Below are 23,317 nucleotides of genomic sequence, written 5' to 3'. Positions count from 1 at the left end.
TAATAAAAATTAAAAATGCAAAAAAAATAAAAAGATATGAAGATGTATATGGGAGTTTGATTAAAAGGAGTATCACAGTGATGAGAAAGAATATATTAGATGAACTGTATCTATTTGAGGGTCTCTGTTTAAGAGGTTAGTGGTGAATGTTTTGGGAAGTAAAGAAAAATGAATTAGTGTCTCTTTAATAAATAATGCATTTTATTGAAAAATAACAGTATAGCAACCAATTTTGCATTCGCAAACGAGCCGATGCACAGAATCAGCCCGTTTGTGAACGCACAAACTTATTTTTACAACCTGCTACCGAATTGCAAAATGTGTTTGCGATTTAGTATTTGGAATGGGCAGGTTAAGGGAGTCCCTTCTAAATTGTAAATCCTAATGGTATGTATGAATGTTTTGTGATTGTGAATGTGGTTGCAAAATATTTGCATTTCACCACCTAATTTTAAGTAGGTGCAACCCATTTTTAAATGAGAAGGGTTCCTTTCCCGTTTGGGAATGGTTATAAAAACATTTTTTAAGATCAGGCAGTTGTCCCATGGACCGCAGTCTGCTCTTAAAAAAAGAAAACTTTTTTTAGGCAACCTATTTTCCTTTATTTAGAAGCAATCATGGACATGGTGGTCCTCTTACCCCAGCAGGCCACCATCCCCGTAATTTTAGCAATTCATAGGGGATCGCAAATTGCAATCTACCTCATTAATATTAATGAGGTAGCTCAAATTGCAATCTACCTCATTAATATTAATGAGGTAGCTCAATTTGCGACCCACTAGGAATTGGTATATGAAACTCATGGAGTTTCATACATTGGAAATTGTGATTACCTAATTGCGATTCTCAGAAAATCACAATTAGGTAATCACATTTCCATATGTTATAATTGTGGCCCATACTCTTGTGGAAAGTTGCAATGAGGAGCTGAGAATGTTTTAAATGTCTAAATATAATGTGCAGAATAGATACATCTGTTATTTGCATCCTGGTAGTTGTAGTACTTTAGTAATGCTTGTTAGGGATTCATTGTAAAGTGTTTGCTAATGTGGTTTTTAACTTATGTGACAGCTTTGCATATGTTTGTATGGTGAGATATGCTTTTTGGGTTTGCACATAGCTATATATACTGTGGGACATTTGAGTTTACTTAAATATGCAGAGAGGTATATATTTTGTGAAAGATGGCGTATATCTATTAAGAAATCGCATAAATGTTTTCATGGTGATCTATGTTCAGTAAGGCTGATGAAAATGTCATGTATATTGTGATGGTAGTGTTTTTCTTTAAACATGGTTTGTTAAGAAATTGGGAAGTTTTAATAGTGCAGAATGCCTCGAGAGTCCATATTCTAGCTTCATTTTGAGTGTTACTTTTGTTTTTAGATATGCTGAATATATGTTTAGAAGCAGAAGAAGTATTTGCCAAATGATGTATGTATGCCATTCGCAAAAGATTTTGTGCTCTAAAAAGTTTCCAATTGTTGTTTTCTGTTTTAGAAAGTTATGCATTTGCACACTCAGTAACAAAGCAATGTATGTTTCTGAAGAGCAATGTAGGCAGTTATATACCAAGTATGATTCCTAGATTTCAGTCACATTTAGCTCAGAAAAAAAGCATGTGTAGAGTGAAACAGGTAGTTTGATACTAACAAAAGGAGAAACCCAATGAGTCGGAGATATAGCAACAACTAGTATGCATCTAATAGTAATAACAGTACTTTCTCAGTCAGTCAAGCAATATTCAATCACATATGCAATCACCCAGCCACTACTCAGGCAGCCATCAACTCAGTGATTAATTGTCCATGAAGTTACCCAATTGCCCTGACACTAAACAAGTACTCTTGCAATCAGGCAGGCAGAAATTATGTAGTAATTGAACTATGCAAGCAATACCTATACATTCATCTAGTCACCTAGGTACAGGTACAGGTACAGGCAGGGCTACAGTTATGCAATCATTATAACGTTTGCACCAAACATATGCAGCCATCTAAACACCCACTTACAACCCATGCAGTCATTGAAATATTGAGACACACATGTGCTCTGATGAAACACTCAGGCTCTATTCATGGTCTCATGTAATTACGTAGAGAGTACCATTGTAGTTAACCTATCACCTATGCAGTCATTTAATTACTGAGCCAAAAGGCTTGTACTAACACAACCACCCCAGCAGTATACTTACATTCAGCAAATCTCTCAAGATTTAACAGTTCAATAATGCAGTAACTGAGACACTAGTCATGCACTAATGTAAATAGCCAGGCACTACTGATGCACTTATTCAACTTTCCAAATCTCCGGGCACACCCATGTAGTTATGTAAGCATCCAGGCACCCCCTGTTCCGTCAACCAAACAGAAATGGAGAGCATCCAATCACTGAAACACTATTCATCCACTCATCCAATAGGCTAGGTGCTATTCATGGGCTTAAACAATCATGTATGCATTATACATGCACTGCATATATCACCTATAAACTATGTACGCACTCTTGCTATCATACAGACACTAGAGTTGCACTCATTTAATCATCCTACCAGTATCTTTGCTTGTATTGAATTATTGAAGCATTAGACCAGCACATGTTAAAATATTCATGCTCTACTCATGCACTCACCCAAACACCCAGATAATAGTGGTATACTCATGCAAACATGCAGGCAGTAAGTATTCAGATATGGAATTACCCGTGGAGTTATGACATAGTTAGGGTATCATCTAGGCACTACTGCAGGGCTCGAGTCGGGGTACCACGCAGGTGGGCGGCGTCCACCCACTTATTTTACCTGGTGGACGCCGTCCCCCCTGCGAAGATGCCCTCGCTGAGGAATAACGTGTGTATTCTTGCCATTAACTGAATGCAGACGGTGCACAGAAGATGAGTGCATGCTACTCCTACCTCTTCAACAGAGACTGCCTTTCAAACGGGAAAGCTGTACACAATAAGCTGTACACAATGGTCACACTGAAATGACATGATCTATGATTCAGGCGCAGTGTCACGTAGACGGTGATAACATAACACAGAGAATAAAATCTCTCGAGCGTGAGCACAGGTGGGTGCAAGAGGCACCCTGTTCCCTTTTTGACTCGCATCAGTGAGCTGTCAGGGTGGGTTGACGTCCTAATATTTGCTGGCTTCCTTATGGTTGCCATATGGATCCTCGAAAGCCATAAAGTATCTCCTGTCCTGATGCTGACCCGATCATTATTAATATGGGGTCGAATTGTCAACATCATACTGATAACTGGCTTGGAATTCTATGCAGACATCGATAAATATAATGAAGAGATATTTAGTGGTGTCATTAAATGATATGACATAACATAAAATAAGCTGTTTCCCGTATTTTGGAAACAGTTAAAAACCTGTTTTTTTTAACCTACATTGCTGATTCCGCCCGTCTCCTAGCTTCTGTTATGGCCTGCGCTGGGAAACCCTTGTTGGGTAGCTGCACACAATGCAAAATAAAATAACATAACATAACATGACATATGAGACAATTATATTTCCCTTTTTGAGGTCCAGCGTCTCCGGTCAAATGTTTTTACCTTTCCTGACGTCACTTCCTGTTGTGACGTCACTTCCTGTCTTTGAGCGTCCCCCCACTTCTTTATTTAGGACTTGTGCCCTGCACTACTGGTATCCTCAGGGAATCACCTAGGCACTACCTATGCACTCATTCAATGATGCAGCGAGTATTGATGTATTCAACCATAAACCCATGTATTTACAAGTTTTGCTGAGGAATATGTAGTCTTTGACAATATCAGTGATAGGTTACAATGGTACTCTCTGCGTAATTACATGAGTGCATGAGTAGAGCCTGAGTGTTTCATCAGTGTACACGTGTGTCTTAGTATTTCAGTGACTACATGAGTTGTAAGAGGGTGTTTAGATGGCTGCATTAGTTCTGCACACATTTTATAATGAATACATAGTTACGGCCTTGTACATTTAGTGTCAACATTTTAAAAAGTGTAGAAGAAGGAGAGATGCAGTGAAACATAAAGAGCGAGTTGAAAGAGTAGTTGATAAGGCCTTTTCTTTGAATCTAAATAGAATGAAGATGCTTGACAAAATAGTGTTGTGTATGAGGGGAGAAAGCCAGAAGAAAAGATTGGTGAATAGAAGTAACCGTTGTATAGTTTTTAGTGGAGAATGGATAAATACTTCTTGTACAGAGCCTTTCATTAATGAAGAAAGCTATCTCCAGCATAACAAATTAGTTCATGATATTGATTAAAGAGGATGATGTTATGAAATAAAGAATGGTATGTTATGAAATGAATAATGGTAGTCCTATAGCAAAGGTGATGGTACTTAGAAATGTAGAAGACGGTATTGTAGAAGAGGTACAAGGAAGCTGTAGTCAAGGTACTGTATACAAATGGAATTGTAGTAGTGTTTCTTGAATTTGACAAATCCATTGATATATTAAGAAGATTCCTACGTATCTTTCCAAAGCGAAGCTTAAAACACAAAATAAGTTATGCCACTCAAAAATGCAAACCTTAGGTAGGAGGCTCAATTATGTGAAAACTTCTGCTTAATTTTTAGGAGAAATTACTAAAGCACTTTTGCATAGTAGTATGGCAGATGTTGAAAAGATTTGTGATGTGCAGTTTTGTTTCTTTGGCCATGAGCAGGATTCCCAGGAAAATGAAGAGTTGTCAAGAGGAAGAGTTGCAAAACCACATACATATCTTACATTTGATAGCTTTGAAGAAGAGATTACAAAATGTAACATAGTGTTGTCTAAAAAAGCAGAGTATGTTTGTATATGTTGTTGATTCACTTACTAGAAGATTTTAACACAGACTGTTGACTTATATTTAAAAAGTGAATAAGTAAATCATGATAACTGGCAAAAGCTCCTGTTGTATTTATTTGTTGAGGGACAGTTTGACTTGTCTATATGGCAAGTTATTTGTGAGTACTATCACAATAAATTAGAAGATCGTAAAATGAACAAAACATAGATATTAGATACCATTTTGTATGATAATAAAATGCCTGCTAATGAAGACAAACTATGAAGGGAAAAAATAAAAAATAAATCAACATTTGATAATATTTGCAGCATTGCGAAGGGCCATAATGGACTGCTCTCCAGCACTCACTACAACTCCACATCCCATGCAATATGATGCCACTGGGGAAAATTGTGAAAAACTGCGGAGCCAAATCTTGATGTTGAGATTGGACTTACCAGCTGTTATAACAGCACTACAGTCCATGCAATACGTGGCCCTTTTTGAAAACTCTGGAGCCATATCTGTTGTAGTAGTCTGCACTTCTAAAGGGACTTTGTGACCGGGAATTGCTGCACTGATGTATATGGTCCTCCAGATTCCTTCTGCTTGATCACCAGTTGGAAACATTTTCCATGATAAGTTTTAAGATGATATAGCATGAACATCGTCCCACATGAGTACAAAAAAAATCTCTAGCCAAAATCTTCCTCCAGCTCACAATACATTTCTGGAAAAGAAGATTCAAAAAGGAGGAATGGGTGTATACTTCCCATTCATTTTACTGAACAGTATATTATCCAATGATATTCGTTACTTTCCTGGTCATGTGATGTTTTCAGATTGTGCATTGCACTAGTTTGGCAACAGTTTTTAATTCCCAATGAGTTTGGGTAACAATGGGTAGTTTGATGGGTGTTTTGTAATCAAGTGCTATTTGTAGATTCAGATGTTGAGTAATTTTTCAAACTGTTCATTTTGTAATGCGTCGTTAAAATATAGTTAATCACTTCACTGCTAGGCGTTTTCCCCCTTCGTGCTAAGCCTTTTATTGGCTATTTGGGGTAGTTCACGCTTAGACCCCTTTTAAAGGTATGCATGGTTTGTTGCTTCCCCTGGAAGGGTCCCAGATGTTAGCCACAAAACAGATACATATTGGTATTTTGGGGGGAAATGGAAAAAAAGGGCTGCAGAAGAAAGCGTCTGGTTTTCCTCTTCAAATGGTATCAAAAAGGGTTTGTGGTGTTGAAATCACCTTCTTCCCAGGTTTCAGGACTGACAGACATTTGCCAGAAAACCAAAATGTTTTACTCAGTTTTGGCAGTTTACTGGGACATGGCTTATTTTTGCTATTCCTTGTGCTTTAAACCTCCTTACAGTTAATTGTACAAATGGGTATGAATGCAATAATGGATCAAGGAAAGCTATACATTTCAGAAAAGTAGACTCAATTTGGAATTCAGCAAGGGGTCATTTGTGTAGATCCTTTAAGGTTTTTTTAATAGAAACTAACAGTTGAACATAGGAAAAATTGAAAATGAGTTTTAAAAAACAGCAATTTGTGCCAAAGTTTCACTTGTAACTTGTTCTAAGTATGACAGACTTTTGAAAGCAAACATTTTACATCAGCCAGACCCTTCTGGTTGTGGAGATATATAGGATGTGTAGGTTCACCACGAACCAGAGGAACCCAGACCCAATAACTGAGCAGCATCTTGCAATGGTTTTTTATTGTGTACCAGGTACATAGCAATTCATTTGGGAAAATGTAACCAGTTAAAAATCGGTATGAAAGACACCTTTGTATTTCCGAAATGGGAACAAAATATATAGTTTCGAAACAGTAGCTATTTGCACATCTCCAAAATTGTGGGTACCCATACTAACATATGAATTATAGGACATTTTTCAAAGTGACTTATTTTTTACACATTGTCTTACATTTGGAAGGCACAAATGTATTGATAGTCAATAGGTAATAAGAGTTGTTCTACAATTCTGTTTTCCCCTAAGTCTCCTTATAAGAATGATGGTACGTCACTCGTGTGGGTAGGCCTAGTGCCCGTGACAGAAAATGGCCCAAAACACAACGTAGACACTCCAAATTTTTACAGCAAAAACAGACCCTTTTTTTCTACAAAGAGCCTAGTTGTGGAATATGAACCCTAGCTCAGCCGACACCTAGGGAAACATAGCAAACCTTTACATTTTTGAAATCTAGAAACCCAGAGGAATATAGGATGGGGTGACTCGATTGGCTCTCAACAGGTTCTGTTACCCAGAATCTCCTGCAAAACTCAAACTTGTCCAAAAAACTCACATTTTCCTCATATTTCTCTGATGTAAAGTTCTGGAATCTGCAAATATCTGATGTCTGGTGTTGCTACGAAGAAGGAAAATGCATTGTTAATTTAGTTATTTCTAGAAATGATTACAAAGGGAAACGTTAAATCAGTATCTTAATAAATAGCTACACTAAAACCTTATGTAAAATATGTCCATACATGTGTTTTAAACTTTGTTAAAACACCCAGTAGTCGCTGTCTGTCCTTGGCAAAGGCCCTCATAGAATCATACAGTCACTACCTGTGCAATCATCAAGGATGTCCTTTCACCACCTCTGCAAACACACCTCCTGGCATAGTACTAGATGGGAGATGAAGTCTCATAGGTTATTGAGGATATTTGGGGGCCAAGTAACCCTCTTGCTACCACAAGCAAGTTCCACACAGTCATGTTGCTAAGAGGTCTTCGGAGGCCACACACCCTTTCTTCATCACTCTGCAAACACATTTCCTGGCATCCTACTGGTTGGGGGTTAAAGTTGTCTTGGATGCTAAAGGACCTTGGGGACCAAGAAGCCCTCCTGCTACATTCTATAACGTCTACTCAAACGGATTTCTGAGAGCTGATCAGAGGCCCACCCGTTTCCACACAATTCTGCAAAGACAATTGCTACTTAAATATCCATGGAAAATCAGAGGTTACAGGTAAGCTATAGTTAGGAATTAGCATTTAAAAAACCTTAGAAATTCACTGAAAAAAACAAAGGTTAGAGGGCCCTTATAGTTAGGAAATGGGATTAAAATGTATTTGTAAAGGACAAACTAGTCATCCTTACGGGTCTCAAGGCACTGTGGGTTACGTGGAAATTAAGTGAGCTATTACCCAGAGTCACATGGTGTTGAGGTGAGCTGCCGCCGGAGCCAGGGATCGAACCGTGAATCCTGTGCTCCGTAGTCAGCTGCTCTGGCTGCTGCACCACACCTCTTCAATAAAACCGTAGATATTTGCTATTTCATTTGTACAAAACCAGAAAAATGCAGCAGTTATAGTTAGCTAAGTTAACTATCACTAACGCCCCCGCAATGCAGTGCTGATGACCTCTCATATTACATCACTCATGACAATTTGATTTGATTTGTAATTTGTAAAGCGCATCATTCACCCTTAGGCATCAAGGTGCTAGAGACTGACCGTCCGGAAGAAGGTTGAAGAGAAAATTAGCCTGGATATATGCTAGGCAGAGAAAAGTAAGATCTTAAGAGCTGAATTGTAAAAGAAGTGGAATAGACCTAAGGGCGAGAGGAAGGAAGTTCCAAAGTTTGCTATCTGCCACTGAGAATGCGCTGTCCCCCCATTTCCTCTTTTTGGTTCTTGGTACCAGCAGTATCAACTGTAGCGAAGATCGAAGGGGTTTACTGTGGGAGGGCCAACTGAACATTGTTTTTAACCTGGATGGGTAGGGAAGATACAGTGATTTATGTACCATGTAGAGTGACTTGAAGCAAATACGTTTTTCTATGGGAGCCAGTGCAGGGATTCTAGGGCCCGATGTAGGTAAATCCCATTTACCGAATTTGAAATACCGAATTTTACCGATTCGGTATTTCAAAATCGGTAAATGGGATGTAGGTCCCAACATCTGGATTCGTTACCGAATCCTTAACAATTCTTTAATTACCGATTTGGTAAATACCGAATCGGTAATGGCCATTCATTCCTATGGGCTTTGAAGCCCATAGGAATGATTAGGCATTACCGATTCGGTATTTACCGAATCGATAATTAAAGAATTCACAAGGGTGCAGGGGGTGTCACTTTGACACCCTCTAGCACCCCCAAAACGGGCATGTGTGCAATGTGGCACACAGACATGCCCTAAGGGCACGTCTGTCTGTCACATGGCACATGTGTACATGCACAGATGTGCATGTACACAGGAATCGGTATTTTACCATGGATTTGTATTCCATGGTAAAATACCGATTCTGTAAGCCATGTGCTGATGGAACATTGGCTACCTACATTGCATTTTCGGTAATTTTACCGAATCGGTATCATTACCGAATCGGTAAATATTACCGATTCGGTAATGATAACGATTCGGTAAAATTACCGAAAATGTGCCCCTACATCTCGATAGCCCTTTACCGATCGGAAACGGCCGAAAATCGGTATTTTCGGCCGATTCCGATCGGTAAAGGGCTACCTACATCGGGCCCCTAGTCCCTTTCTGGCTGATTGTCTCCTGGGAATGTCCAGAACAAGTCCTGCCAGTGCATTCTGCAGGACCTGAAGTTTGTACTGCATACTCCTACTGGCGATCAGGTATAATGAGTTGCAGTTATTAAATCTGGACATTACTAAGGCCAGAGCTAACTGTATTCATGCTGGCCGTTGGATGAGAGGGAAGATTTTATTTTAGCATCCTTCAGAACAAGGTGCATGTGGAGATGGTATGGTTCATTTGAGCATTAAAGTTAAGTTCAATATCTAGCAGAACTCTAAGGTACTTAGCCTTCTTGGTCGGGACAGGACAGCATCCTAAAGATTGAGGCAACACTTGCTGTTCCACTTTGATGACCCTGAACCAAATATCATCACTTCTGTTTTCTCCCCATTAGGTTTCAAGAAGTTAGCAGACATCCATTCTGCCATGCACCCAATAATGTTTTCTGATGTTGAGCATGAACCTTTGGGGATAGTAACCATGATATGTGTGTCATCGACATATGATACTACCTCCAGTACAAATGAGTGAATCAAGGTTTCTTTAGGTGCCACATATAGATTAAAAGAGTGGAGCTCAGAAAAGTTCCCTGTGGAACTCCACAAGGTAGAACAGAGGAATACAAGTAAACATACTTTAGTTTCACCCTTTGGGATCTACCTGTCAGGATTGAGGACAGGAGAACTAGTGCTTGATGACCTACACCAACACTCTGGAGTCCGTCTTGCAGCAAAATAGGTGAGATGGTATCAAATGCTGCTGACAGATGGAAGAGAATTAGCACCTCCCCCTGTCCTTTATCCACGGTACGTCTGATGTCATCAGTGGCAGAAATTAAAGCTGTTTCCGTCCCATGGTGTTTCCGAAATTCAAATTGAGAATCATTAAGCCATGATTGTTGTTCGTCAGTTTCCATCAGCTGCTTAATGAGATGTAGCTCCAAGATTTTTGCAGCAACTGCAAGCAAAGATATGGGACAATAATTCTTACAATCCCCTGGATCTAGGTTAGGTTTTTTTTGGCAAGGCCTAATCGTGGCTTGTTTCCAACTATGCGGATAGATTCCTGATAGAATCACATTATTCATGATTTTACAAAGGGGTTCTGCTATGGTGATAGCTGCCATATGGAGAACTGCTGCTGGACAAGCCTCCATGGGTGATCCTGCATTTTTTCCCAGGAGATGTTTTGCAACAAGTAGAGTGAGAGATCAGAGAATTTTGAGAGACCTCTATTCTTGCTTCAAGGATCCAAAGGCGCCCCATCGGTAAGCCTGCTGGATACGGGTGTAGTAGTAGTAGACAATCTTGGATTTGGATCAAAGCCTGTGTAAATATCCATGATTTTAGAGTGAAATAAAGTGGCCTGTTGGTCGCAGAACGCTTGTGAGATCTCAGGTTATGCTATAAGTTGTGAGGTCAAAAGCTGTTGTACTAGCTTGAGTAAACTCTCTATGTGGAAGATGAGTTTTCAATTTTATATGTACAGTATTTGGATTTATCTTCTACCAGTATAAGTTTGTATTCCTTAATGCTCAATTTGTATAGCGTTCTTTCACGTTCCTCTAGGATTGTTCTCCAGGCTTGCTCTGAGCGATGGCAGGCTTATTTTAACAGCCTGAGTCTGTCATTATACCAAGAGGATGAACAACATTTTTTGCTGGCATGTAGCTTCAAAGGGGAATGTTTATTTGCTGTAGATTCCAACCACAATGGCCTCCACCCCAAGATCAGGATCCTCATGGATTATGTAGGGAATATTATTTAGACTGTTGGTTAGAATCTCAGCTGAGACTGCTTTTCAGCTTCTAGATCTGTTCAGGGGGAGAGGGATTCTGTGGTCATCAGCTATTGATGGGGGGAGAAATCAAAAGACAATGCACTGTGATTGGACAAAAAAATAGGTATGGTATTTTGATAGGTGATTATTAGATCATTGGAGAAGATTATGTCCAGTGTGTTTCCTGCCTTGTGACCTGGAGCCCTTACTAATTGATGCAGACAGATGCTAGAGAGCATCTTTAAAAGAACATTAGAATCTTGGTTGTCCCTCTGCTCTAGTTGGGGAAATTAAAGTCACCCCTGATAGTAAGCCAATTCCCATCTATAACTGATTCTAGCAGCTGTTTTAGTTCTAAAAAGGAACAGCAGTCTAGGTCCTTGGGGTCTGTAAATCAGTAGCCCTCCAAATTCACACGTGGCTGAAAGAATGAGTTTAAAGTGAGTGGTGTCACAGGTGTGGAGATTCAGCCCTGACTCAATGAGGCATTTAAATTGTGTCTTCTTAACCCGTTGCGTGCCCCCATCGGCCAACGGCCGATGGGAGCACTACCTCCCTGGTACTGCGAACGGCCAACAGCTGTCACAGCCCCGCCCACCTTTTAGAACACCCACACTGCAGCGTAATTGCCACTGCGGTTAAGGTATTAAAGACAATCGCCAAACCCCCCATGCGTCCCACCCTATCTACCCTTTGCATAGAGTAGTTATCCGGGATAGCTTCAATTAGGTTGGGTCCTGAGACTATATAACCCAAGTTTCAGTGATAAAGGCCCAATCTGTTTCCAACTCCTCTATGAATGTCTCAGCTTCAAATCTGTGTTTAATTTAATAAGGGAGCGAGCATTTAACAATATCTCCTTGTACCTATGTGTTTTTACTATGATGGTGGTGGTCAAAAAGATTTCACATTTGTCAGCTCTAAGATTAAAAGATGGACTTAAGCAGAGGGGCAAGGAGTAACCGCACAAAGTGCAAGAGTGTGGTGAGTATTCATGTCCACTCTCAGAGGGGAAGATAAACTATGTACAATAACGATAACTCCCACCTTTTCTAATCTCTAAAAAATTTTTTGCACAGTAGGAGGTAGTGTTGAAATCATCTGTATTAAACATGGTCAGTGACATCACTCATGACATCATCCAGAGAATCTCTGATGCAGCCACTAATAACCTCATGTACCTTTCATACACCTACTCCAACTTTAATACTACAATTCGAAATTTGCAGACGCCTTCCTGCGACCATTGGTACAATCGACAAACACTTACCTAAAAGACACAAAAGCTGTCTTACAACTCCTGCAAGAAACAACATTTGACCCAAAAACTCAACTTCTCATCAGTCTAGACGTAGAAAGTCTCTATACCAGCCTTCCGCACGACGAAACACTCGTGATCATCGAAGAAGTCCTATTTTCCACACAATGGAAGTATCAGACACCACAAGGGCTAGTTCTGGAATGCATCTCTTTGGCTTTGCAAAAAAACTTTTTTCAGTACAAAACCACGATTTACCAGCAGTGCCATGGGACCAGCATGGGCAGTACTTTTGCTCCGAGCCTGGCCGGGCTCTATGTACACCATCTCGAGACCACCAAGATTCTCCACGACCAGAATCCATACAGATCAAGTATAAAATTCTGGAGGAGGTACATAGATGACGTCCTGGTCATCTGGGAGGGTGACCGACAATCTGCGGAAAATTTCCAAACATGGTTGAATAACCAAAACGCCTTTTTGAACTTCACGAGTACAATTTCGGACCACACACTGGTGTTTTTGGATCTAAATATCTACGCAGACGAAGGAGTTTGAAAACCACTACCCATTTTAAGCCGACATCCAGAAACTGCTTGTTAAGATACAACAGTTTTCACCCCAGGCACCTTCGAGAAAATCTGCTGTATGGACAATTTCTACGTCTAAGGCGTAACTGCACAGATATGTCCAATTTCAAACACCAGGCCAATGACTTGAGAGAAAAATTGAAACAACGAGAATACCCCGTTAAAATCATTGATAAAGCAATGAAGAGGGCAAAGAACAACAACAGAGAGGCATTATTGGAGGAGCGAAGCAAAGAACCAAATGAGAACAAACGACCAATATGTGTGACGACATTTAACACCATTTCCAACGAGGTATCCAAAATTGTTAACAAACATTGGAGGATACTAACATGTGGAAAACTGAACCTGGAAAAACCGTTGTTTGCTCACCACAGGGGACGCAACCTCAGAGACATGCTGGTACACACCAGACCAAAACCAACGACAACTGCCTCACAACCATCTATAGGCATCCAAGGTCATTTCCCTTGCGGTAATTGCAGTAGTTGCCACTTGACAGAAAAAAGCACGAAACATACCTTCCGCAATGGAACCACCTGGGAACAAAGGAGATTTTCTAACTGTAACTCCAAAAACGTGGTCTACCTTATAAAATGCCCCTGCAACCTGGAGTATGTGGGTATGACCACAAGGGCCATGAAAACAAGAATGAATGAGCACAAGAGCAATGTGCGCTGCAAAAAAAGCACAACTAAAATGGCCACACATTTTTTGACTGCACAACATTGCGTGAATGACCTCAAGTGGACAATCATAGAGCAACTACCTTCAGATGCCGGCCTTTTTCAAAAGGAACAAAGATGGGTGTTTAGACTTGGTACCCACCTAATAGGGCTTAATGATGATGTGCCCTGGAGCCAACTGTCCAACTAAAAGGGGACCATCACAAACACAGGACACACTGTTGTAGTGTCCAGATGCCCATCACTAACTTCTGAATCTTTCATTGCTTGCACTCTATAACAATCGTCTTGTGTTGCGTACTCCCTACATATGTGGTTGGTGTTATCAATACATATGTTTCCCATGACCACCCCAGCAATAATCCCGGTTGCCGAGCCTTCTCAGTAAGAAGTATTCCATCCCCAGACACAGATGGAACTAACACGCGTGCGCTACACGTCAGCGTCCCGCAAGATGCACCTGTGCTCAAAACGCATGCGCGAAGGAAGGACAGATATCTATGCGCATGCACAACAGACGAACACGCGTCTGTACAGACGCTGATCCTGTGTAAGCCCGCGTTAGACATACGAGGGCTATGTATGGCTAAAAAGCGGATGCTCCATACATGGGCACATACTTAACGGCGGAACACCTCTATAAGGACATGTAGATGCTTCCGCCCAATTGCCTCACAAGGTATAAATAGCATAAACCATACTACCGCCTCACACCAGCGGAGCAGCGCGAGGGGTAAGACGGTGATCATAGCGTCCTGTTAATGTGAGTATCATGCAGAATAACAACTGAATAACGACCATCTGAACTCTCCCTCCTAAGTAAGTGAGAATGATTTATTAAAACCTGCATCATTCCTCACTACAGATTGCAAATCAAGCAACACCCCTGACGTCCAATTACTGCTCATGAAGCCCACAAGCAAGCTTCACAAGTATGACAACAACTAACAGTAACTCCTAGTACCTTTTGTGTTTTATGTTGTTTGTGTTGTAAGTACCTTTCCTTTTAACATGCTTTTTACAAGCATATGGTGAGGTTCCAGGTGACTGCACCTGCTTGAACTACCCGCTACATGGGTAACCATCAGTTGTTCTTCTTTTTTGTCTTTCTGCAGGTCATTGTACTTGTAGCAGACCGCTGTAGGCACACTTAGCCTATAATTTTCACTTTTTTGTAAATACACATTTTTTATTAAAAAAGACGTGAGTAAGGTGGGGAGGTTGTGCCCCGTCCTGAAGAAGGAGCTTGTCTCCGAAACATGTCGACAACGCACACCAGAGGTCCTGTTGCTTTATACAACAGATTCGACCTCACACTGCACTTCTTTTAACAGTACCAGCCAGAGTTCAGAATAAAAAAAAAATTCTTTTATATCCATGTGCCAGGTACTTTTTAATCTTTCACCACATCCCACCACTCACTTATAACAACATACCCCACACACCTCACACCACACATAGTCATTTCTATAAGTGCTCCCGCGTAGTCGTAGGTCGCAGCACGCCGCATCCTGATTAAGCATGAGCGAATTTTGCGGATCTCGCGTTCGCGAATTTTGCGGATTTGCGGATTTGCAATCCGCAAAATCCGCGAATTCCCGCGAATTTGCAGATTTTTTTTTTTTGTGTTCGCCCGTGTTTCTGCCAGTTCGCGAGGGTTTTGTACACTTTCGCAAATTGCGAACTTACCTGTCGGGTCGCAAGTTTCGCGAACTTGTTGTTTCTACGTGTCCAGCCTGTTTGGGACACTCTTCTTCATCACTGCCACTCTCTGTCACCACTGCCACTCTCTGACTACTCATGCCACCCTCTGGCCCACCCATGCCACCCTCTGTTTCATCACCACACCCTCTGGTTGTCCAGTGTACATTATTTTCGGCAAAGCAAAGCACACCTTCCCTGCCTCAAGTGACCTGAATTAATTTGGGGCTGATTAATGTGTCACAGAATATTTTTTTAGCTGGCACCTGCTTCCTTAGTGCGCCCTGATTAGTGATCTTTTGCACTTGCTAAGTGCTTTCATTGTTGCAAAATTAGTTACAACACCTGCCCTGCCCCAACTGACAATAATGAATTAGGGGCTGATTAATGGATTTTAACTTCCAGCCTGGCTCCTGCTTGTCTCCCTTAGCTGTAATTCAGGACCTTTGTGGCATATGTGTAACTATTCTGAGGTTCAGAGCAGGGTCACATAATAGTTTCAACTGGCAACTGAACTCTGGAGGGGCCCCTCAGGAAGCACTACAGGAAATGGCTACTAATGATGAGCCTGAACTTTTGAACCTGGTAAGTAGTTACTTTCAGTTTTGCTAAAATCGTATTTCTGCAATTTTGCACTTATTCGCGGGGCGCGAACTCACGCGAACTCACGCGAACAGTGCGAGCAGTGCGAGCAAAATCCGCTGCTCGCGGATTTGCGGATTTTGCGGGAGATTCGCAAATCTCGCGGATTGCGGATTTCCCGAAAATCCGCAAAATCCGCGAGCGGAACGGATTTTCCGCCCATGCCTAATCCCGATAGAGGGGTGCGAAGACCCCGATGATGAAGCATGACACCAAGGGGCCTTTCGGTGTGTGAGGGGTATTTTACAGAACACTGAGTGCTTCAACAATTGTTGATCACTCCTCCCCCTTCCCTCATCGGTGTGTTGGATTCTTTGTGTTTATTTAAGTATCATTGTGGAGCAAGAATCCAACCCTTCGCTCTACCTCCCTCTTGTGTTTTTTGGGTGTATGAGTGGACATATCAGTGGCTCTATTAGTGAGTGAGTTAGTATATGAGTGGCTGTATTGGTGACTCAGTCAGTGGATGAGTGAATACGTATGAATCAGTAAGTGTGTATATAAGTACTTGTATGGGTATGTCAATAGTGTTGATTATGGTAATAGTAGTGTGGAAGTTAGAGTGGGCATATGAAAAGGTTATATTGGGGTGTGAATAGTTGCATCAGAGATTCAGTGATGTAATTTGAGATGGCATCAATGATGTCATCAGTGACATCACTGACCATATCATGAGTGATGTAATATGTGAGGTCATAAGTAGTGCATTGTGGGGGAGTGAATTATAGTTAGCTCAGCTAAGTATAAATGCTGAATATCTCTGGTTTATTACGAGTGAAACCTGAGCCTAACTATAACATCTGTGTAATGTTTGTCTTTTCAGCCACATGTATTTCACAAATCAAAATGAGCATTTTACATTTTGGAACATACTTGCTGCCAATGCAAATCACTTTTTGGAACACAGTTGCTTTAGAATCTGTCGCCCTTTCTCTCCTCCATAGCATTAATTCTCTGTGAATCCATAAAGTTCCAAAGTATTTCACCAAGTCTGAAGTGGCTACATTTAGGGCCAAGTTCTGTACAACACTGGAGTGATCCTGTGCCACCAGTGCCTAAAACTTGGATGAATCACCAATAATGCACATATCCAAAAAGGGCCCTCCACCTCTGCTTATCCCAGTTTTTCATGGTTTGCGTAATGGCCTTTTTATATGCCTTCCTTAGAACTGGTATACTGGCCGTATCTTTGTTTTTTTATGGCCTAGACTAATGTACAATTTGCTGCTCAGCATTATATATTGTACCATGACTCCTGCTTAGTTTTGACTTGTCGGGGTGTTGCATTCAAAATTGAAAAAAGGGACAAAACCTGTTTAAAAAATGACTCATGAATTGAGGTCAGTTCATCAGATACGCTAGCTTGTTCCGCCTCTATTTTCATGAGTACTGAATTAAGATCTATCTGAATCACTGTCAGTATTTCTGGGTGTGCAGCAATCTGAGGCCATTTGCCTAGTGTCAATACAGCCTCTCTGGTGAGTGACGTTAAATAAGAGTCTGGATGACTGAACTCACAAAAGGGGTTGACCGTTGCAGATAAGAGATTGTGGCCACTGTCGATTGTTTCTAACAGTCATATCAGTGAAAGTTGGCCATAATCTCAGGTCAACCGAGATGTAGTCTATATGACTTTTGTGAGAGGGCCTAATATAAGTAAGGGCATTCATGATGTCAACTTTAGTGCCCTCAAGCCATACTAAATGGTGAGTACCTTTAAATAAATTGCAGAATGTAGCCAAGTATGAATTGGTTGGATTTCTAAAGAAAGGACTGACCAAGTGATGTCCTCGTCATCTGTTATGTGCATATATTGAGCAGCCAGTGGCTCGAATGATGGATTACAATCACCCCCTAGAATAAGAAAATATTGTTGGGGAAGTGAGTCAAGGACGTGTTCAAGAGCTTTTAGAGTGCTTGAAACTGAGACCTCTCTAGCCCTCCGTACATAAATATTAAGAATATTTAATCAGGTATGATTTTCGCTGTCCAGTTGAACATCCAGTGTATCTGGGGAGTCAATTTTAAGTTGGTGAGCAGTACAGTTTAGGGAATTTCTGACCTAAATTACTAAGCCCCCTACGGCCCTCCCCTTTGTGACAGGAATAGCAGAAAGAAAAATTTAAGATAGCATGGCCTACGGACAGAACCCACAGAGCAGGGTTGTTGGAAGAGACAGATGTCGTAATTGTTCATTAAACCAGTTCTATCATGAAGGGAAGTTTTCCTGCCACATTCCACAAAATGATTTGTAGTTTGGTGAAGTTGGTATAATCTTGTGGCCTGACTGGAGATTATGGGATTGCATAGAGAAAGCGTGGAACTTCCAGATAAGCTGGTAGACATGATTTTATTGAAGTTACAGCTAGTCTCATTTGTTGACTGAAACTCAGTGGCAAGCGCACACACAACTTGAGTAGGGAGATATGGTGTTACAATGCTCATACTTGTAAGCTGAACCACAGAAGTTTTAGTTAGATGGTTGGACCTAATACTTTCCTCTACAGTGCTTGTTGTATTAAGGGTACTAGTTTGCAGGCAGGAGGAGAAGAAGGGAAAGACATACTCCCTTTTAAGTCAGACTATGTCACTAAGCATTCAGCTGAAGAGAGTTGTCATCCTAAAATGCATTGAACATGGATATTTAAATTGGATATTCGCAGTTGTTGGTTACAGTTACAGGCCCACCCAATTGTCAGGAAACACCCGGCGTTGATGGGCCTTGTATCCAACCAGCCTGTGATAAAATCCGATGTTTGTGGACACTCGGAACTGGTTCATCGTATCTGACATAGTTAAGACCAGGCTCTTGAGAGCCCCGACTTCAGCCTTTAGGCCAAAAATAAGGCTAGCATTCTGATCCTGCTCTGTTTCAGTAGTTATAGAAATGCCTGTTTGAATAGGGCTATAGATAAGGCCTTTATTACCAGCGATGTGATCCATATCCAAGTCTTCAGGCAGAGCATAGGGATTGCTACACGGCAGAATGCCATATCAGACAGAGCGATTCAATTGTTCTAGGTCATCAGTTAACAGTACAAGTCCCACATTCTGTAGAGGTTCTTTTAAACAGAACCCAAACTCAACACTTGACTATAGCACGACTGACAGGTTACGAATTGACATTATTCCAGCCACACATAGAAATCAGACGTTGCAGTATCCTGAACCCAGCAACACTGTTACCTATAGATATGACAGATCCAGTTCCGCATGATTGCATAGAGATCATTAATGCAGTAACAAAGCCCCGACGAGATTTAACAGATGTTCCGTTGACAAATCCAGACCTGACACTTTATGTGGACGGTTCATGCATGAGAACAAGTACAGGAGAGTTAGTGGCCGCGTATGCCGTGACCACTGAAACTGAAGTTAAAGAAACACATCGTATTGATACACTGTCTGCTCAAGCGGCAGAGCTCATCGCTCTGACCCGAGCCTGTATTCTAGCCAAGAACAGAAATGTCAACATATACACTGATTCCCGTTATGCGTTCGGAGTCGTACACGACTTCGGCATGCTGTGGCAAGAACGAGGTTTTCTGACCTCTCATGGTGCCAAGATCCAACACGGTCCTCTCATTCAAGCACTGTTAGAAGCAATACATCTGCCTTCAGCCATATCCGTCATGAAGTGTAAAGCACATACTAAAGTCACAGATTCTGTTTCCCAGGGTAACGACCTGGCAGACCAGACAGCAAAACATACAGCACTGACCCACACTCAGATAACTGATACGACAATGACAACAGATCCGACAAAATGTATGACAGTCAGGGATCCCACACTAGATGTTATCGACATTCAGACACATGCTACTCCAGAAGAAATAAAGAAATGGATCGAACTAGAAGGGATCCAGACAGATCAAGGTTGGATGACGAAGGGAAAATCTACATGGTTTCTCCCTGACTCTATGGTTCAAGTTATGATAAATACAGCACATAGTCCTGCACATCTAGGAGAGAAAGCGATGTTAGACAGTTTACAAAATCTCTGGAACAATAAACACTTACGAGCAGCAGCAAAACAGAAAGTGCGTACTTGCATGATCTGTTGTCAGTTCAATCCAGGAAAAAGCGTCCCTGTAGAGCAAGGTGGATTTCATCCTCCCGATCACCCTTTTGAAGTCCTCCAGATGGATTATATCCAGATGGACCGTTGTCGAGGATTTAAATATGTTCTCGTAATTGTCTGTGCTCTGTCCCGCTGGACCGAAGCATACCCAGTCCCAGATTACACTGCTCCGACCACTGCCAAGCAGCTGGTTCGTGAATTTTTCCCACGATACGGCCTGCCTCGTGTCGTGTACTCAGATAACGGTCAGCCATTCTCATCTGCATTAATGAAAGAAGTTTCCTTACTACTGGGATACCAGTGGAAGTTCCATTGTGTCCGACATCCCGAAGCAGCAGGCCTTGTAGAAAGGCATAACCAGACACTAAAGATCCGCCTTGCCAAAATATGTCAGGAGAAAGGGGTCGACTGGATAGTCGCCCTGCCAGTGGCACTATTCTACATGAGGATGGTCGCCCATTCGAGATCAGGGCTATCCCCGTACGAGGTGGTCTTTGGCAGACCACCGAATATGTGGGGGACGCCCATTCCGAAAAAGATTACTGATGTTGATTGTAACATGTTAACAGATTACCTTGCCTCCTTGATGTCTGCACTCCAATCATGTCGTTCACAGGTTGCCGCAGCCTTCCCTGACAACACTGATGTAAAGCCACACGACGTCCGTCCTGGCGACCTTGTGTTCGTCCGCAACTTCGACAGAAAGAGTCCGCTGGAGCCCCGCTGGAAGTCCCCGAAGACCGTTCTTCTAACAACAAGAACGGCAGTGAAAATAGAAGGAAGAAAGGGGTGGGTCCACACGAGTCATATAAAAAAATTCTCTGGACTGAAACCTGACCGAGACTCGTCCACCCCCACCGAAGACTGTGTCGAACAAAAAGACTTTACAGAATCTGAACGAGAAAAGACTCCTCAAGAACAATATCGCATGAAATTACGATCTAGCAAGTCAGACAGTTTAATTGTTTAAGTCCTCCCCTAGGTGAATCGGTTAAATAGTTTCTGACATGTATTCCCTAGATCGAGATAGAGAGAGAGAGAGAGAAGCAAAGAAACGTACATACTGCAAATCACTTCGTAGTCACTGTATAGTGACACTATTAATCATGTTTATTCTGAGTATTTTAATTATTGTTGTCAGTATCGTTTTGCCTATCTATTATCCTATTTTCAAGCGTGAACATTCTGCTTACAATGTTTCTGCTGAACACACTTTTAGTGAGTTACCTCCGCACGAGCTTTCCTACAGACTTGCGCTGCGCAACAATACATTCATTAGTATGCTACATCATTCTCATCAAACTAACAATGCTACAAATTGCTGGATATGTGGCCGACTCCCTCCCTACCAGAATTACAAGGGAGCCCTGCCCCTCTTTCCGTATCCGTTCACTCACAATGGCTCCTGTGGAGCATGGTTTAAAATAATTAATTCCTTAGATCCTGATATTGCTGTTTTCGATGGGGGTTGGGTTTGGGGAAATCTGAACTTGGTCCTGCTAGACGTCTGTTACCCAGATAAGGAGGGACTCCCCACCAGAATAGGAACTGATCTAGAAAATGAAGTGTATGGATTAGGTAATTATACAATTAGCCTTATGATTCTTACTGTCGAGTCCGAAGCTGCACCAGTTCTACCAATTATGTCAGTATTGCCAGTTACTGGTGAATTATGTATCAAGAAGAAAGGTTCAGTACACTTAGGTCATAGTAAATGTACTACTATGGTCGAATTCAGTGATCATGGAAAATCGTCTTTTAAAGCTATTAGTCACTCTTACTTTGTTTGTGGTCATACCGCATACATACGTCTACCTCCAGATTGGGATGGTACCTGTTACATTGCATTCCTTCTGCCACCTGTTTTTCTAGCTCCTCCTGATTACCATAGAAATACCAATCTAGTAAAGAATAGATCCAGAAGAGACATCCCACTTGTCGACTACACAGAAACGGCATGGGAACAGTACACCGACTTTAATAAAGGATTCTTTTTCTTTTTAGGCCCTGTTCAGAATAGTAAATTAATACGCAGATTAACTAGAACACTTGAAGCAGTAGTGAATGAAACTGCCTCCGCCTTAGGTAACTTAACAGAAGAGCAGTCCGCCATGCGGGTTGTTGTCCTTCAGAATCGTCTTGTTATTGACGTCATCTTGGCAGATAGAGGTGGAGCCTGTAAGGTCATCGGGTCAAGTTGCTGTGTTTTCATACCACAAAACGCACCATCTGTATATCAAGCTATCACCCGTCTCCATAAAATTGCAAATCAGATACATCAGAATCCAGGCACCTGGACTTGGTCCGGTTGGTTCTGGACAACGTTAACAGCTTGGGGATGGAAGATCCTATCCTTCCTAGGCATTGGCCTAGTCCTAGTATTCAGTTGCTGCCTGTGCCTGCAGTGTGGGCCAGCGATTTGTGGACTGTGTGCCACCTCTTGTATTGAACACTCCAGTTTTCTCTCAAAACGTAAACGAAAGAAAGAAGAACAAATGATGCTACAAGAACAAACTGATCGATTCATGAGGATCGATATTTCATGAAGGGTCCGTAGGGAACAAGGAGGGAATGAGGAAAATTAAATTTTTGGTCATGTTATGTTCCCTAGCGCGTACCCCACCGACTCCATGTACCAGCTTAAAGTGCATGTAACTTCCCTCCTGTGCCAGCTATGAAGACGCAAATACATTTGCGTCCACCGTTAACATGTCCTCTCTCAGATCCACCCTGAATGGATTATATAGTCCGTTCCTAAGTATGCTATGCCACCGTCTTTTTGTAGTACACTTTACATGTTTCCCTGCTCTGGCAGAGTAGGCCCTGATTTCTGCCATAGAGCCTCTTTTGGCTTCCTGACTCTGACAGCCTCTGCCCAGGCTACCTCTGTACCCGTGAACTCTGACTTACTTTCAGCGCGGCCCCTCGCGCTCAGCTCAGCCTGCTTTCTGCCAAGACTGACTATAACCTTCGAGTTATCTGTTCCGCTCCTCGAGAATGCATTCCTGCCTACTAGCTCCAGTAAACATCCTCTCCAGCTGCAGAGCCAAAGGGCCGACCTGTCTCAATGCAAGTAAATTCATAGCCTCTGTTACCATGCTTCCATGGAAGGCCCCGTGCCCCCACGCTTCTCATGTAGACACTTAGGCGCTTATACACGCATCCACAGTTAGCATAGAATAGCTTCTGCCCCAGAGACCTTTCCGCCCAGATAGTATGGTTCCTAAACATCAGATATCAGATACGATAAAAGTACAAGTTGATCTGACATGCCAGACTTCTGTCTCTTTCCGTCAGT

Source organism: Lissotriton vulgaris, chromosome 3_2, assembly GCF_964263255.1.
Source record: "Lissotriton vulgaris chromosome 3_2, aLisVul1.2, whole genome shotgun sequence".
Lineage (NCBI taxonomy): Eukaryota > Metazoa > Chordata > Amphibia > Caudata > Salamandridae > Lissotriton > Lissotriton vulgaris.
Note: the sequence above shows the minus strand (reverse complement) of the source record.